We start from the raw sequence: 17,046 nt of genomic DNA on the forward strand, positions 1-17,046 counted from the left end.
CAGATCTAATTGTCTGTTCAATGTATTCGTTGAGATTTTGTTAAACATTTCAATAAAAATGCACATTTCAAAGCACATTTAGGTCTTAAAATTAAGAATAATAATAAACATATTTAGGTTTTAAAGCAATGCAGTGGCGCAGTAGGTAGTGCTGTCGCCTCACAGCAAGAAGGTCGCTGGGTTGCTGGTTCGAGCCTCGACTCAGTTGGCGTTTCTGTATGGAGTTTGCATGTTCTCCCTGTGTTCACGTGGGTTTCCTCCGGGTGCTCCGGTTTCCCCCACAGTCCAAAGACATGCGGTACAGGTGAATTGGGTTGGCTAGATTGTCCGTAGTGTATAAGTGTGTGTGGATGTTTTCCAGAGATGGGTTGCAGCTGGAAGGGCATCCGCTGATGCGTGCTGGATAAGTTGGCGGTTCATTCCGCTGTGGCGACCTCGCATTAACAAAGGGACTAAGCCGACAAGAAAATGAATGAATGAATGAATGAATTTAGGTTTTATCCAGAGTCTGTTGTATATGCCTTAGGGGACGAGGGGGTCATTTAAAATTCTTTCTATTTATGTGGGGTCTGCTAGTTATATGACTATTGAGTGCGCTAGCTAGCAAGTCCACGTGTGGGGTGCTGGCAAGTAGTAAACTCAAACCAGCTTAGTGGTGCAAGCAGCTGTGTGAGGCTGGATGGACCCCAAGGGAGAGTTCTCTAGAGGGAAGGGAGGAGATGTGGTGAGATGTTTAGGTAATTACACTGCAAGACAATTAATTAGTTTGAGTCTCCAGCCGTGAAACAGGACAACTCAGACCTAATTATGTCAGGCCGGCAAACATTTGAGGCAGGGGGCAACTCCCCGTGACCATGACAACCCACCAAAACACTGTTAACAGACTTGCGGAAGTTTCGCTTGACAGTTTGTTTCTTTGGATACTAATACAGCTGTTTTTGAGCATAGAGAGTAATTACAGCTGAGTGAGAGTCACAACAACCAAAAAATGCAGGAAAAGTTTCTCCTTTTAAGAGTGCGTCTGAATCTGCAAATGGAATTCCTTCATTTTCTTTCAGGTTATTTGTCATCTGTAATTTACACTTCGAGCAGACTTGGATGCTGTGAGTGTAGATGATGTTCTGGAGTGTTGAGAGATTTCTCGGATCTTGTGACATTGGGTCATTAGAGTTTTGCTAAGCTAGCAACAGAAATGCGTTGTTTAAACAAGCTTTTATAGGCAGCTAGAGTAATGTCAACTATTCTAGCACATGTGAAATCCCATTTTACAGTGTTGCTTAAAAGGCTATCCACAGGCAGAGTCTGATGACGATGCATTCGAGGATCTGAACAATTTATTGTTTTCAAGCAGACTGGTATCTGGAGAATCTTGAGCTTGTAATCTCTCGCATCAGGGTGTCTCTGATGAAGTCATGAGTGTCCTGTTAGAGTCGTCCATGAAGTGAGTAATGACCTGCAGAGCTGGATTTTTCTCTTCTGACATTATACTGGTTACAACTTGCATTGATTTGAGAGAACTAACAATCTAGGTCTGTTGATAAGAGGTCAGATATCAGGGACACTATTTCAGACCTTAGGAAGCAGAAGTACTGGCTACTAACTGTGGGCGTAGGGTGTTTGTTCAGATGTTCATTAGGATTTGTTTACTTTCCAAAGCCTTAACCACCTTAACTCTGCGGACCCGGTACTGGGTCCGTGAAGTCATCGACTTTCGTTTTCAGATTTAAAGGGCTAGCGTTGCACCAGACCCCCGTAAGTGGTTTCGTTTGAAAGTGTAGAATCTATATTTTACGCACATATTTATTCTACTGTATAAAAGTTATTTACACTTAAATACACAGTATTTTGGATACCCAAGCTAGGTGTTTTACATTGGTTCATTTTCATATTTTTTTATATGACACATGTACAAGTTATAGCTCAAATGGAAGCTCTTGCCGGTGCTCATACAGTTCTTGCATTCTTTTTACTGAATTATATTCATATGCCAAACAGTTGTTAAATGAATTGTGGTGTTTCCATGGCGCAGAAATGTAAACAATACATTGATGATCAATAAGCAGCCCCAGATAGCACAGACAGCTGTCATCTCTTACCTTATGCTGTGCCCTTCAGGGCCATTCTCCTCTGTTTTTGAGGTGATGTGCATAAGTAATCCTTTTATATGTCTGATGTGGTCCAAACACAGTGAATTATGTTTGATCAAACAAAAGAATAGTGAAATATGTAAACAAGGATCAGTCTCTGTGGCTTAAAAATTTATTACAGCACGCTAGACCACACAGAACCTAAAAGGTACACTTTCAAATTGGAGTTTATAAAAAATATATAAAAAGCGCCTCTTTGTTTTAGGCGTTTATTATAACACAGACAGCATATACAGTTATTTTAAACACTTTCTATAGTGTTTTATGAAAATACAAAGGGTTTTCTTTAAAATGATCCCAAATTTTTGCATTTACACCTCTGCATGTGGATTTGGGAAGCTTTTAAATTTGGGTAGGCAAGATCCAGGCGGAAATCCCCAAATAGCAGCAGAGTTTAAGTGGTTAAAGGATATTCACCTTATTCTTCGCCGACGAGCAGGTGCAACCATTTGAATTTTTTTTGGCTCGAGACTTCCGGTCTTATTCACTTTCATTCATTCTTAGACATTAAAAACTGCTTGTTTCGCTGTTTGATGTTGCAAACTGATATTTCCTTATTATTTTATTCTACTTGGTCTATATAGTCATGCAAACATTTGTTTGTAGAGCAAGTAGTTCGACCGTTTTCCTAGTCATTTCTCCCATAGGCGACTGAATCGGAAGTTCTAAAACAATCGCGGAAACAGGCGCACTTCCGCATTTTAGAATAAGGTCAATAGGCTGCAGTAAGATCAGAAAAATTGTGTTTTCTGGCTCAAACTTTTTCTTTACAGATTTTGTCTGCAGTTTATTTTGCAGAAACAGACAAATAAGTTCCAGCATTGGTCAGAGTTTTTGTGAGGTGATGCGACTATATTTAGTTGCAAGAAAATGTGTGGTTACAGTTCATTAGTCAAGACTAGGTCAAGCAAGTGCAACCCTTTATCCCATATATATCTATTTTAGTCTGGTGTCCTGCATAGTTTAGCACCAACGTCCTTCAACATTCCTCTCTGGAAGTTTCTAGTATATCTAAAAAGAGCTTGATTAGCTGGTGCAGGTGTGTTTAATTGGGGTTGGAACTAAAATATGCAGGACCTCCAGGACCAAGTTTGGACACCTCTGTTTTAGATTAACAAATGGTCTTGGTAAAGGCCAGCAGTTAAAGGTTGGCTAGTGAAAAATCCAGCTTGCTCTAGAGCAGGGGTTCTCAAAGTGGAGGTCAGGACCCCCCCGTGGGGTCGCGGGACAATGAGAGTGGGGTTGCTCGTGATTTCCAAAAATCTAATTATTTTTATTAAACTATTAGAATTACCAGATTTGGTCCCACTTTATATTAAGTGGCCTTAACTACTATGTACTTACACAGGAATTAATAGTTTGTTACAAAGTACTTATTGTGTAAATTCATGTATTTACTGTGTACTTATGGTTGATTTAATACAATTATGTAATTACATCTGAAATTAACTTTTGTAATTACATTTGTAAATACACTGTTGACCATCCCTTACACCTTAACCCACCCTTAAACCTACCAACACCACCAAACCTGTTCATAACCCAACCTCTATCCCAACTCAAATGCACCACAAGTGTTCTCAAATACATCATAAACACAGTAAGCACAATGTATTTCTTTTTTTGAAGCAAGTACATAGTAGTTAAGGACACTTAATATAAAGTGGGACCCCAGATTTTATCCATAACCTATAAAAGAAAAAAAATGTTGGTAATAGTTGCATTAAAAAAACAACCTGCAAATAAAAAGCTATGACTTTTGAGCCTTTCGATTTTTCTTCTGGGGTGATTGTGTAATATTAAAGACAAAGCAATAGCGTCAGATGCACATTGATTTTATGGCACCATGTTAAACTTTCTGACACCTTTAGGGCACTCATGTACATTAAAAATAAATACAGGCCACAGCTGAACATAGAGGATGATCTCCAAATGGTGTTCTTTAAAATTAAACTAGACTTGGGCCTATTGTGTGTGCTGTTGTGTGCAAGGTTTATATATTTATAACTAGCCCAGAGGATATTGGGTGTTGCGAATGACTGGCATTGTTATTTTGGGGATCATGGGCTGAAAAATATGGGAACATTTTCGGATCAATCCTGGAGGTTTACACTGAACAATGTCAGAACATTGTCATTTACACCTGATATTTGAATGCATCCTTTATGTCCAGTTTACACCAATACACTGATTTCTTTGAGAGGAGAGTCTGTGGATGGGTATTTTTCTGAACTTTCCGTTAAGTGTGCAAAGCACAATCTCACAATTTGCACATGAACATAAATAAAATACAAGAGAAAATGATACTGATAGCAACAACAACATGTCTGCTCTGATAACCTGGTGACTGAGCGGCACTGCTATATGAGCTTGTGTTTTTTTCAGGACTGGAAAAATAACATTAGACTTTTTACTTTTTTTTTTTTTTACCTTCAGACATAACTTTTAAGGTCACATGGCAAAGTGAAATCCCATCTGGTTAGTACTCTTCAACAACACATGCCATAATGTTTAAGAATAAGATCAGAAGACGGTGAGGAGGTCATTTGTTCGAATGAATTCAACCCTGAGCATTTACAAAAACAAACCAGTCAAATCTGATTTCAATTACCTCTAAAACTGCTCAAGCATTTGAGACCCTGTTTATACCCGTTTAGCATTGTCCCATTATGATCTGAACAATCAAATCATAATACCAAGTGTAAGTAGGGCCTTTGGCAGACCTGATTAAACTCATCAGCTCATTAGCAGTCTGCTAGACCTGTGGTGCATCCAACATTCAGTGTCTTGTAGGTGCTACATTTGAATTTAAACCCACTTCAAGACTTTCAGTGAAGTGCTCACTGTGTAGTATAAATATGAATGGAATTAGGACATACTACAGTACATCTGCCATGTTGTCATTGTCATGTGACTACCAGCATAAATTGTGCTGCTTTACTTCCCTTCATAAATTCCCTCTCATGGCCTTATCACCCTGTAACACAAGACCGGTTACTCACTGAAGCTAAGCAGGGCTGAGCCTGGCCAGTACCTGGATGGAAGACCACATGGGAAAACTAGGTTGCTGTTGGAAGTGGTGTTAGTGAGGCTGGCAGGGGACGCTCAACCTGTGGTCTATGTGAGTCCTAATAACCCAATATGATAAAGGGGACGCTACTGTATACTGTACTGAGATACTGAGAGTTAAGACTAGAGAAAGTGAGACATTAAACTAAGATCTTGACTCTCTGTGGTCAATAAGACAAGAGTAGGGGTGTAACCTTGGTGTCCTGGCCAAATTCTCTCCATCTGCCCTTTCCCATCATGGCCTCCTAATCATCCCCATCCACTGAATTGGCTCCATCAATGTCTCCCCATTCCACCAATAGCTGGTGAGAGCGAACTGGCACCCTTGTCCTGTGGCTGCCGTCACATCATCCAAGTGGATGCTGCACACTGGTGGTAGGGGTGGAGAGACCCCCCTCATTTTTGTGAGGCTTGATTGTGTTAGGTCATACACAGTAAATGTGCTATATAGATACACAATAGAATACAGTGAAGTGTCCACTGGATGCATACTTGAATCCCACTGGAAATAGTAGGTTACTATGACTGTACTATGATGTACTACTTGACTCAAGTAATGTTTTTCACATACTATATAGTAAGGAAGTGTGCGTTTTTGAATGTACCATAAGGGTGCATTTGTGTTCTGTAAGAAGAGTTAAGTTGGGAAACTGTTGCCCTGATCTGTTCTGGGACCTCGCAATTTAAAAAATAAGCACTGCAGCTACCTGAAACGTGCGTTTTGCGCCTATGTGAGAGAGTGTACCATTCCATACCTGCAGGTGGTGGTAGTCAGTATTTTTATTCCAAAAATGGATCCAGAACTAATACTACACACAAACAAACCTTAAATAAAGCTGCATTTGCTTACCTTTTTTAGAGTACTTCTCGCTCACCACAGAGGGATTCACTTGTGTAAATATATTGATTGTATGGAACACATTAAACAAACTAGCCCCACAGATACTCACTGACATCCCTATGTTGGCTTGGCCTTTAGAAAATGTCCAGAACTGGGATCCTTATCCAATAAAGGACCCCTGTCTTGGAATGAGTGTACTTTTCTAAACTGATAAACTGTCAGCTAAACTCTGTATTGACATCAACCATTCCACGTAGAACGTTTAACATCCATAAAAGTTTTCCATTTAACAAAAGTGGGAAAATGGTTATTTTTTGAATGCCTTATTATTATGATCTTATTTTTAAAGGGCGCCTATGATGAAAATCATCTTTTGTAAGCTGTTTGGACAGAACTGTGTGCAGGTATAGTGTGTCCACAGTCATATTAGGGTGATATAAACACAATAGGTCTATCTTTGTAAATTTCCTGACGTTAAAATGGGATCCAAGTCCCTCGTGATGGAGTGCGGTTTCCCGCCGAACAAATTGATTGACAGCCGCGTATTAACATGTCTCTGTAGTAACGCAGGGCTCGAAATAAATTTTTTGACTCGGTAGCACCAGTGCTCCCAACTACAAATATTTAGGAGCACCAGAAAAAATGTAGGAGCACCCACCAAAAATGAATGAGCACCATTGCAAATTGTATTTTAAGGGATGTATTGTATTTTAAAACATCGTCAATTAGGAATAACAAAAACCCAAAACAACTAACTAACTGATTCTGAGATGACATTGATATTTGTGTGCAATAATTCCAAAATGTATGTCTATTAATTATAGAATATTAATGATGAAAATGACATTAATTCTAACAAGGAATTACTTTTCTCATTATCACGCTGACTTGAGTGTGCTTGATTGCAAGTTATCTGCTAAAAAGTCTGTTACTTTATGAAAAATAAAATTATGGTTTGCATCAAACAGAAATGAAGCATTGCAGTAAGAAATGTTTATTTTGTGCTATTGTTTTTATATAAGTGTCGATTAAATAAATAATATTTCGGCTACAAAACAAACTAAAGACTATAATAAATCATTCAAGTCAATGCTGAAAGCTGCAAAACAGTCAAGAGTAACTAAATAGCTAAATAATATACATCTCAAGAAAGAACGGACAAAAGAAAGTAAGAAAAGTCTCACTTCTATCACCCAAGTTTTGGTTTCAGTTTGTGTCAATTTAAAAGTTCAGTCTGAGCAGATTTTCATATTTCTGTGTTAGTGGAAAAGCAGGTAAGTCAGCCGACCCAATATATGAGCAGGCAGAGCAAGACTCTCGCGATGACCACCGGCGAAATACTGCTCCTTGTTATAAGCGCAATTTAAACATAATAAAGACACTGAACACGCAGTGAATGCAACGCATCGAGATTCGGGCACCTTCTTTGAAAACACTCGATCTCGACAGACAAATCAACATTCATCGCATATCATGATCGCTGTCATCTGCAACTCAATTTTAGGTGGGGATTGCAAACCTGTGTGCTTTTCACTCTTCAGCCGTATGCATTTCCCACGGTCATAAAAGCTCCCTCCCTGTCATCTAACAGCGGAATATCTTGAGTGATTGACAGCTAATATTAACCAATATAGCGGCAGGGAAGATGATTCAGTACGTTTTTAGAAAAAAATCAAAAATGGTCGCACTACACTCATTATATGCAGTCGCACAAATGCTCCCAAATATACTATGAGGTCGCATAGATTAATTTTAGGTGCATATGCGACCAAAATGGTCGCAGTTTCGAGCCATGTAACGCATATAATCATATCCACAAGACAGGGCGTGCGCAAAGCAACTGGAATTAAAAGATCTGTTCAGCTCGCTGTGATTATCAATCTTCATCAAAAGTGATCAAGAATAGGTTTTACAAGTTTAAAACATTTTTAAATCAGTGCATGTAATGAATTACATCGATTTTACCGTCTTTATCACCACAGCTGCATGTCAATACAATTATAAAAGAAGACGCTTCAATCCTGGTTTGTGGACGTTAAATCAGGTTTATTTTGTACATTAACATAACTGATGTCCATACAGCAGTGGATATTAATGTGTATCCTGTCACATTTGCATGCAAAAACACTGCAAAGTTTAATGACACTGTGTGTGAGACTCATCGTTGCAGAAAGGCTTGAATTAACTCCACAACAAATACATCAAATAATCTTTGGGAAAGTTCTTACTGTAGTATTTTACACAAACATTATATGAGACTATGTGCTTCCTTCATGTCTGTCACTGTGCTGTTTATGTGACGCAGCCAAGGCGGAGATTGAGGCACTCTCTCTGAGAGGCACATAGGAACAGTGGGCGGGGAAAACCAGCATTAAAGGCACAGGCCGCAAAAACAGCTACAAGATGCTCAGAAAAGTATAAACTTCTGAAAAGTATAATAAATAATCTGATGGGTGTTTTGAGCTAAATCTTTACAGACACATTCTGGAGACACAAAAGACTCATCTTAAATCTTGAATAAGAGATAAAATAGAGGCCCTTTAAGAGTAAACAAACTAAAACCTGTTCATCTCCACAAATTCTTTTTTTTTTTTACATTTAGCATGTCTAATCCCACTCTCTAAGCACCTTTTTGGGAGTTCACACCCCCTGAGGGTTCAGTAATGGGACTACAGGATAAAATAGGCCATGATTTGCTTACTTGGCTAGTGGCCTTCCTGACTGTGAAACCCGTTAAAAATGACAGCTTAGTTATGACTTTCCTCAGGGCATAGCTCATCCAAACAGACTATCGTAACGCTGTAGTCTAACCTCTAAATACCTCCAGCACCATCCATAAATCGGTTTCATCTGTTTATATACACTATAATAGACGCACCTTCCAGAATAACGCACAGGAAATCAGTCACATGATCCACACACTTACCCTCCTTTGAAGAGCTTGCCCAGATGTCGATGATAATGCTGGACTTCAAATGTATCGATGGTTTAGATTTTTGTGACATGAGAGCCTTGCTGGACTTTGTTTTCATCTTTTACACACTTGCTCACGTGTACACTGCTAGTGATCTGGCATCGACTGCACAACACACATGGTCAAATCATCATTCTCTTAAAAGTCAACGGCGTTAGAGGGAAAATTGTGACAATTCCCTTCGATCACAGTTTATAACAGCATAAATCAACCTCTAGTGTTACCATCTGCATTATTTGTCTCAGTAAACTTGCATTCTCATATTAGTTAGCATATTATTAAGTATAAAATGTAGATTCAAGACTAATCTGAGGACCAGATATTACATTGAAAGCCCAGCCAAAATCAGATACTGCCAGGTATACATTGACTATTAAGTTATTTTGCTATATAAATGTTTTTCAGTGAAGCCATTTTAATTAATTTATGTTCAAAAGTCCTTTTAAAGCATTCTGTTGGTCAAGAAAAAGGATGCAGGTGCAGTTTTGTAGTCTTTTAAACCTTTTGTTTTCATTTATTTTGTATTTCAGTGCCCCTTTGTAACTTGAGGTGATATCTGACTGCAAGGCTTTTCTATTATAAATGCATAAGCTGCTCAAGCTGTCCTCTTGTGGTAAAGAGAGGATTTACACACAATATCCTTACTGTGCTAATGGAAGTACAGTCATTAGATGTGTTTCTACTTCAAGCCTCACTTGTATATTATAAACATCAGCTGAATTCCTTACATTCTATCTGTGGTTATTGTTCATTAAATCAAATAAGTTGAAATGGTCACACTTTATTTTGATGGTCTGTGTGTTGAATTAAGTTACATTGCATCTACATGCCTATTAATTCTCATTAGATAATAAGTAGACTGGTTAGGGTTAGTGGCATGATAGTTGACATGTACTTTCTAAGATTCCTACAGTGTTAAATGTCTGTTGAAGGAGCAGTATCAATAGATATTAAGCAGACAGCCTACTAATACTCAAACGGACCATCAAAATAAAGTGCTACCCTTGAAATAAACTTAAATCTTGGAATAAACAATTAATGCATTATCTTGACAATTGTCGACTGCCATTCTCTGGTTCATGTTCTTCTCATTAAACTTTCACAGTGCATGTTTCACCGCCACAACTATAAACAGAACACTGATAAATCTTTCAGATAATAAAACGCAACATAAATCATAATTATATCTTTGCCTTCACATTGGCTGTGCGTTCACGCCTCGCTTTTGTTAGTAAAAGTTATACGGTTTGATTTCATTTACGTTTCCAGGGCAGCGAATCAAACAAACAGCTGCTTTTCGGATGAATGGAGCATTTTGCAGGCACAGCCGCAGCACATTTGCTTTCGTTTGAACCCCGGCTTCATTTACATACCGGTAACTTAATTAGGATAATCCCAGTGGTTTAGTGTTTACTTAAAAATAACCATGCAATATATGAAAACAGAAATAAGTGGAAAAGGAGCGTCTGGAGTTTTTTAGAAAACACTATTGAGTTTGCCATGAATGCAGTCATTGATTGTGTCTTCTCAAAAGCAAATATCATTTCTCCCACAAAACATCCAATAGGAATAAATACGGTTTGCTAAAAATAAAGTCTGAACTGTCATGCTGTGCCTCCGAGTGGAGGAGTGTGAGCACACTGGCCTGCTTTGGCTCGCTCTACCATTAGGGCGTGTATATGTATGTGTGTGTGTGTGTGTGTGTGTGTGTGTGTGTTGTGGCATCGGAGCCGGGATTGTAGGCAGACTTCATGCCCAACCCCACTTATAATTACAGACGGCATGCAGCTCTCCTAAAAAGAGTGATTTTCTTGACTGCCATGGATAACATTCACTTTGGCAGGGACGGAAAGCGAGAGACAGATGACAAGAGGGAGAGGGGAAACTCAAAGTTGACTCATAAGTAATGCAAAATATCCTCTCTTTTTTTTTTTTTTCTCCTGTGCCGGGACTTTGGCACGTGCACAAATGTGTATGCGCTGCTAGCCGTGCCTTCCCATAAACCGACAGTCCGTTTGATGTGCCGTTTCCTACAGCAAGCCTTAATTAAAACGAGTTCAACAACACTGATCAAAAAGTGCGTCTAGTCCCTTCACTGTGCTCCTTTCGACTAGATCTGTCACGGACTCCTCTCGCTCTCTCTCTCTCACTGTACTGGCAGTCGGTTGTGGTTGAAGGTTTGCTTTGGCAGATCGCTGGCCTTCTCTTGGCCGGGACAAACTTTTGCATCCTGCTACTGGCTGGGAGGGAGAGGGAAGCGGCGGGGAGGGACGAGAGGAGAGGTGGAGGCGTGGTCTCCAGCTGGTAATGAAGACTTCTCTTTTCATCCTCAGAACGTAGAATTGGAGTGCCGGGACTGGGGGCTGCGCTGCTCCATTGCACTTTCTCTCTCTCTTTCTGCCTCTCTCTATCTCTCTCTCTCTCTCCTCCGGGTCTAAACGTGCTGCACAGGAACTGCAGCGGCAGATATGAACCTCTCACTGGCCCAGACTTCACAAGCATGTAGGTAAGAACCACTGCTGTCATTGTAATGTCAATGTGAATGCTGTTGTCTGTCTGGATGTCTGTCAGCATGGGGGGTCTGTGTCACACACAATACACTTATCGACTCAACATATGCAATTTTAGACAGCTTCTTAAACTATTGTTTTCCTGACGGGACTGTTAGTTTGTTTTGTTTATGTCAACGCCTATAAAAACTGAAGCAGTGCTTTTTGACTTCATGATCATAAGCTTGACAGCTTAGATGAGAAGCTTGCAGGTCAGTGGTGAGTGTATAATCTGTGTATAATCCAGTCTAGCAGAAAGAGGTATGACTTTTTATATAAATATAAGTTTAGCTAACTCGCAGTGTTCATTTTCCTGATGTATATGTGATGAGGATGTTGTAAAACCGCAGGCACTTTTGCTATATAGGGTGTGTTATGTGGAGTACACATATATCATAGTGACTGTCTGTGTGTACACACACGTGTGCACATGTAAACACTTGTGAGCACCGATGCACTGTCAGCTGTCAGGTGTGTGTGAATGAATTTGCATTAGCGTGTTTATATGAGTGTGTTTATTTGCTGTGCCGATGGCCAGAATCTTGCTGAAGGCTTTTCAAACTCATCTGTGTAAATAGAGACTCGGGGATGGAAGGGAGGGGACGGTCCGTCATCTGTCTCTCGGCCGCCTCTCTCCTTTGATCTGAGTCCTCTGGATGTGTCCCCTCTCCCTGCGGCCCGCTCCAGATCCGGACCACTTTCATCCGCATTCTGAGGAAAATCTCCATCCGTGCACTCGTTCACCCCCTCAACTCACCTCTGTTTCTTTTTGTCCATCCTTTTTTTTTTTTACCTCAGAAAGGCCGGTTTGACCTCTCTCTCATCACCCACCCGTCCATCGCTTCACTCATTCTGTCTAATCTTCTGGCCAAATCATCCTTTTAAACCCCCCGCTCCCCTCTTGGGGTAATGGCTTCTTTCGAAACCTCCCCCGGAAAAAATCTTAAGTGAGTTTCCATTAGTTTTTTTTTTTTTTTTGTGCAGGGCCATGAGAATTATGGTTTCCCAAATGTTCTTCTGAATAGTGTACGGGAGCCTCGGTTAATTGAAAAAACACGTGGGGAGTGAAGGAGACGGACCTACTGTCACAAATGAACTTTCCAGAGCTGGCAGTGGAGGTGGAGAGAGAGACCGAGGGGGAGAGGTTCATGGTTATGTTTGGGTTTTGGTCGTTTGATTTGAGGGACACATGACAGACAGACTCCAGCACAAAGTGACACAAAGGGACATAAGGACCAGCATGAACCTATTAACCATGGCTGGTTCTTCTTCCTGTCTCCTGTCTTACTGACAGTGGCTGAAAGCACCAAAAGATCCTGGACTTTTCAGCAGAGGAAGTGGTATTTGGTTACTAAGTCCCACTAGATACTAGTAAAAACTGTAGTAAAATCTGGAGTCAATCCACCCATCCACACCATCAAGCACTTCCCATCGCCCCCAAAGGTCAGGCCACTGTAATGCAGAATATCCCACAGCCAGTCCAGCCTGTCCAGACACGGTCCACTGTCTTGCATAGGCTTATATAGGATTTGTGGTATCTTAACTGCAAAATGCCAAGCAGTCTCTTGGGCTACATCCAACAGAGGTTCTTTGTCTCCCGTTCCAGTTTTACCACCTCGAGCTCTGTTTTGTTAAAATCTATATAGAGTACCGTCCCAAACAAAACAACAGGGGGGTCATGAGGAACTGTGTCCAACAGTGTGTACTGTTCTCTGCCTGTAATCGTGCTCCATATGATTGTTTGTTTCACACATTCCTTGTTAACACAGTTACCGGGGGTCTACGGTTGGGGGGGGGCGTAACAATCCAGTGTGACCTTTTGACCACTGCCTGACGGTGTGTAACTCTAACCCTCTCCAATGGGGATTCCTGAAGCCATCACATGTGCGCACGTGCAAACACATACAAACACACTCGCGCACGTACAGACTCTCAGCCATAATGGAATCAGCAGCAGGGCTCTTAACTTTAACTGCTCAGGAGATCAGCAGTTACCAAAGCATCATTCCCCTAAAACAAATAAAAATAGCAAGCTCCCTATTAGAATTTGGAAAACATTAGGTTCTAATAGTATTTTATCATCTATTAACTCAAGTGGTGAGGCTTGTAAAACAAGTCTTGATTCGATGTGATTAGCAAACCTTCCAAAGAAACAATTTGCTAATTTGTTGTGTTGTGAAGGCAAGCATTATTATCAATCCAATGGTGCTTATGTACAGTTAGCGATTTGAACAACTCCTTACTATTTGCAACAGCTCTCATCCTGCAACTTTTTTTCTGCAGATCTGTGTGGTACCTGAACTTGGCTTGTTGATGAGTGTTGGGCTGTTTCTTGGTTCAAATCCACTGAAGTAACACGCAGAGTAAGACTTACTTCAGAAGTATTGTCTGATTAAGCTCATGAAGTGGAAACGGTATTACTTTGATACGTGTCTCGAGTTGATTGATTCCTAATACTTGCCTGAATGAGGGGGGTTTGCCCAAGGTAGTTGTAGTGACAGCGTTTATTTGTCTACATTTTAGAAAAGAATTGTGTGAAATCTGCTTTCCAAATGTGGCTCTAGATTAGCGTTCACTTGATGAAATGAGAGTTTAGGGATTTGATCGAGTGTGCATGTGTGTGGAAGTGTGAGGTACTACTTAGTTTCGCTCAATTATGCCAAAGATTCCAGGTACATTTGCAGATCATTTATATTTAGTACAACACTTACAAGCACTTATACGCACACGTAAAAGCACACATCTGTGTCTTTCTCCCACACACAAACAGAAATTTGCCTGAATTCTCTTTTCCATATGTCGGTACATTTAAACTTGAGCAGAAATATAAACACAGAACTGGACTTCAGAAAGAGCCGGCTTGAAGAATGTCAGCTTAATGACTAATTAATAACAAATTAGTAGTGTTTGCTAAGGCATTTTTACAGCCATTGAGGTACAGACATGAGTCAAAAAAGGGGTTTTCAAGCATGTAAACAAAAGTTTTCCATTCATTAGCATGCTGTTGTTTTTATTTGTTTTCTTCCTGAGAAAAGTAATGACTATTCCTATTATTACTATTACTACTATTATAGCCAGAAGCTAGCGCTCTGCAACACTCAGATGGTCACCCACTGAGGCTAAAAAGGGCTGTGCCTGGTCAGTACCTGGATATGAGACCACATGGGAAAGCTAGGTTGCTGCTGGAAGTGGTGTTAATGATGCTTAGCCTGTGGTCTATGTGGGTCCTAATGCCCCAATATGGTGAAGGGGACACTTTACTATAAGTATATTGTATAAAGAATATTGATGGGGACTCTATACTGCCCAGGTTGTCCTTTGGAAAAGAGTAGGTGTTTAACCCTGGCATCCTGGATAAAATTTGTCCATTAAGGCCCCCTAACCATCCTCATATCATAACTGAGTGAAATCATCAGTCTGTCTCCTCTCCACCAATCAGCTGGTGTGTGGTCTGGTGCAAAATGGCATCCAGGTGGATGCTGCGCACTTGTAGTGAATGAGGAGTTTCCCCTTAATGTGTAAAGCGCTTTAAGTGTCCAAAATAGTCTTACCAGGTATATTTATGATGACACATGAAAAATAAGAAGCCAAACATATAAACTTGTCGTATCTTTATACTTTAAAGTCACTTTGACTTTTTTTAATATCTAAAATATAACAATTGAGTATGGTTAGGTATTCGTTTACATGTTTTTAAAGTACCCGCTTAAATTAGAAGTATATTCTGCTTTACACATTACATTCAGTGAGAATTTCTCCAATATTGTGACATTTTGTTTATTATTAGTTATTTCCAAACTTTCCATGCATAAATCACATTTTCAAATGTAATCTGATGCCAAAATGGGATGATCTTTGAACAATGAAAGATAAAAGTACCCATATTTACATTTAAAGATGGACTCTTTTGACCAGGATGATGAATTAAGTGCGGCCATTGTAGTTAGCAGGAGTTTAGGTCACTAGTAATATTGTTTGCTGTTTGTTAAAGAAGACCTAAAGAAGGAGATTGAAAAAGATGCAGTTTGTCTTCCTCAGGCACATGGCTAGGGATTTAAACGTTCAAAAAGGCCTGTTTGAGGGAATCTCCCGTAAATTAGAGCGTCGCACATCCCCAGACACTCTGGCACTTGTCCAGAACAGCTGGCTGCTTCCCCTTTATTCATTTCCACTCTCTTCCGCCACATTCCTCCTCTACTTTCTCTCCCTCCCCCGTTTTTCTTTTCCATACTTTCTTCTCTCTCTCTCTCTCAATCACCCTTCTCCATCTCCAGATGTGGCATTGTTTAGACACATTTGTTTTGCTCAGGCAGACAGCTGACCTGCCCAACGCTGATGTCATGCTCTATTTAAAGGAGAAAACCACCGAGAGCTCTTTAGGAGACTCACAGTCATGTCTTTCCTGAGGGGGAAAAATCTTTTTGAAGACCAGCAGACCTGTGGAAATGGTTGATGGGCAGATATGATTGGCTGGAATGGGTATGTGGTGTAGATATGAACTGGTAACGTGGAGATTAAAGGTTCAAACAGCACAAAGCTAGCTCTTATCATTCATTGTGTTCAAGAGACAGCCAATGTTCTGTTATTCCAAGAGGCATTATTACAATAATAGCTGTGCTATACATCACTTTGAGTAAATAACTGATCAGTAATGCACTGCAAATATTCATTTTGCTGGCCCACCATCCTAAACTTCAGTACTGCACCGTACCCAAGACTGCAGAGGAATGTGGAATAGTTTGAATGGATGTGTGTGTTTGCGCGCGTGTGTATTTGTACAGACTATGCAAACACTTAATTCAGTATTCAGTGAGTTGTTTGCATTCCTTAATATTTCTTGGGGAACACTAATTTGTTAGATTGCATAAGTGTATATTTGTGTTTAGTCTTTAAAAATCCTTAGGCATACTTTGTGCTACTTTGTAGCTACTTTACAGCTCTCACTGGCTTTCATGCCCTGATGCTGCGTTCACACCAGACAAGAAAGAAGCATCAAGTAAGAGTGATTCACATGTTAAGTCAATGCGAGTAGACATCCTGCAGTGTGATAGGCGCGAATTATGTGATTTACGCAAATGAAGCTGCGCAAGTTGAGCGTTTTGAGTGATTGACGCAAGTCACTTGAGTTGCAAAATCTGAACTTCAGTGGACATTCACCCCACGTTAACCAATCAGGAGCTTTCTCTTGTAGGGGAGTGATTATGACGTAGCGCCTTTTGTTGACACAGGATAACAAGACATTAAACTGGGTTTGGCTTAGTCGGAAGCACCGCTGAAAGCTTCCATCATCCTGGTATAGTCCAAACGAATCAATGCTGTTTTTCAGTCTTCCTAAAGCACCTAAACACAGCTACTCTCTCAATAAAATCCATGTTAGCCATTTTGCAAAGAAGCTAAAGTCACCGGGTTTTGTGAAGTGAATTTGACTTGTGAATGAAGCAGATTTGACGCATAAATGAAGCGAGT

At 40.2% G+C, this 17,046-nt stretch overlaps 1 protein-coding gene across 2 annotated transcripts in view; it reads left to right on the plus strand.

The window, feature by feature from the left end:
- The first annotated feature begins 11,367 nt into the window (after positions 1–11,367).
- The window catches only part of LOC147830932 (zinc finger protein 469), a 63,427-nt gene continuing 57,748 nt past the window's right edge, over positions 11,368–17,046 (plus strand). Inside the window, exon 1 of one of the 2 annotated variants that reach the window (XM_087312402.1) lies at positions 11,368–11,537. The gene's annotated coding sequence lies outside the window, so the exon portion shown is untranslated. The remainder of the gene's footprint in view (positions 11,538–17,046) is intronic. The other variant, XM_087312403.1, reaches the window with a different exon arrangement.

This window comes from Danio rerio, chromosome 25 (genome assembly GCF_052040795.2).
Source record: "Danio rerio strain M-AB ecotype USA chromosome 25, GRCz13ab, whole genome shotgun sequence".
Lineage (NCBI taxonomy): Eukaryota > Metazoa > Chordata > Actinopteri > Cypriniformes > Danionidae > Danio > Danio rerio.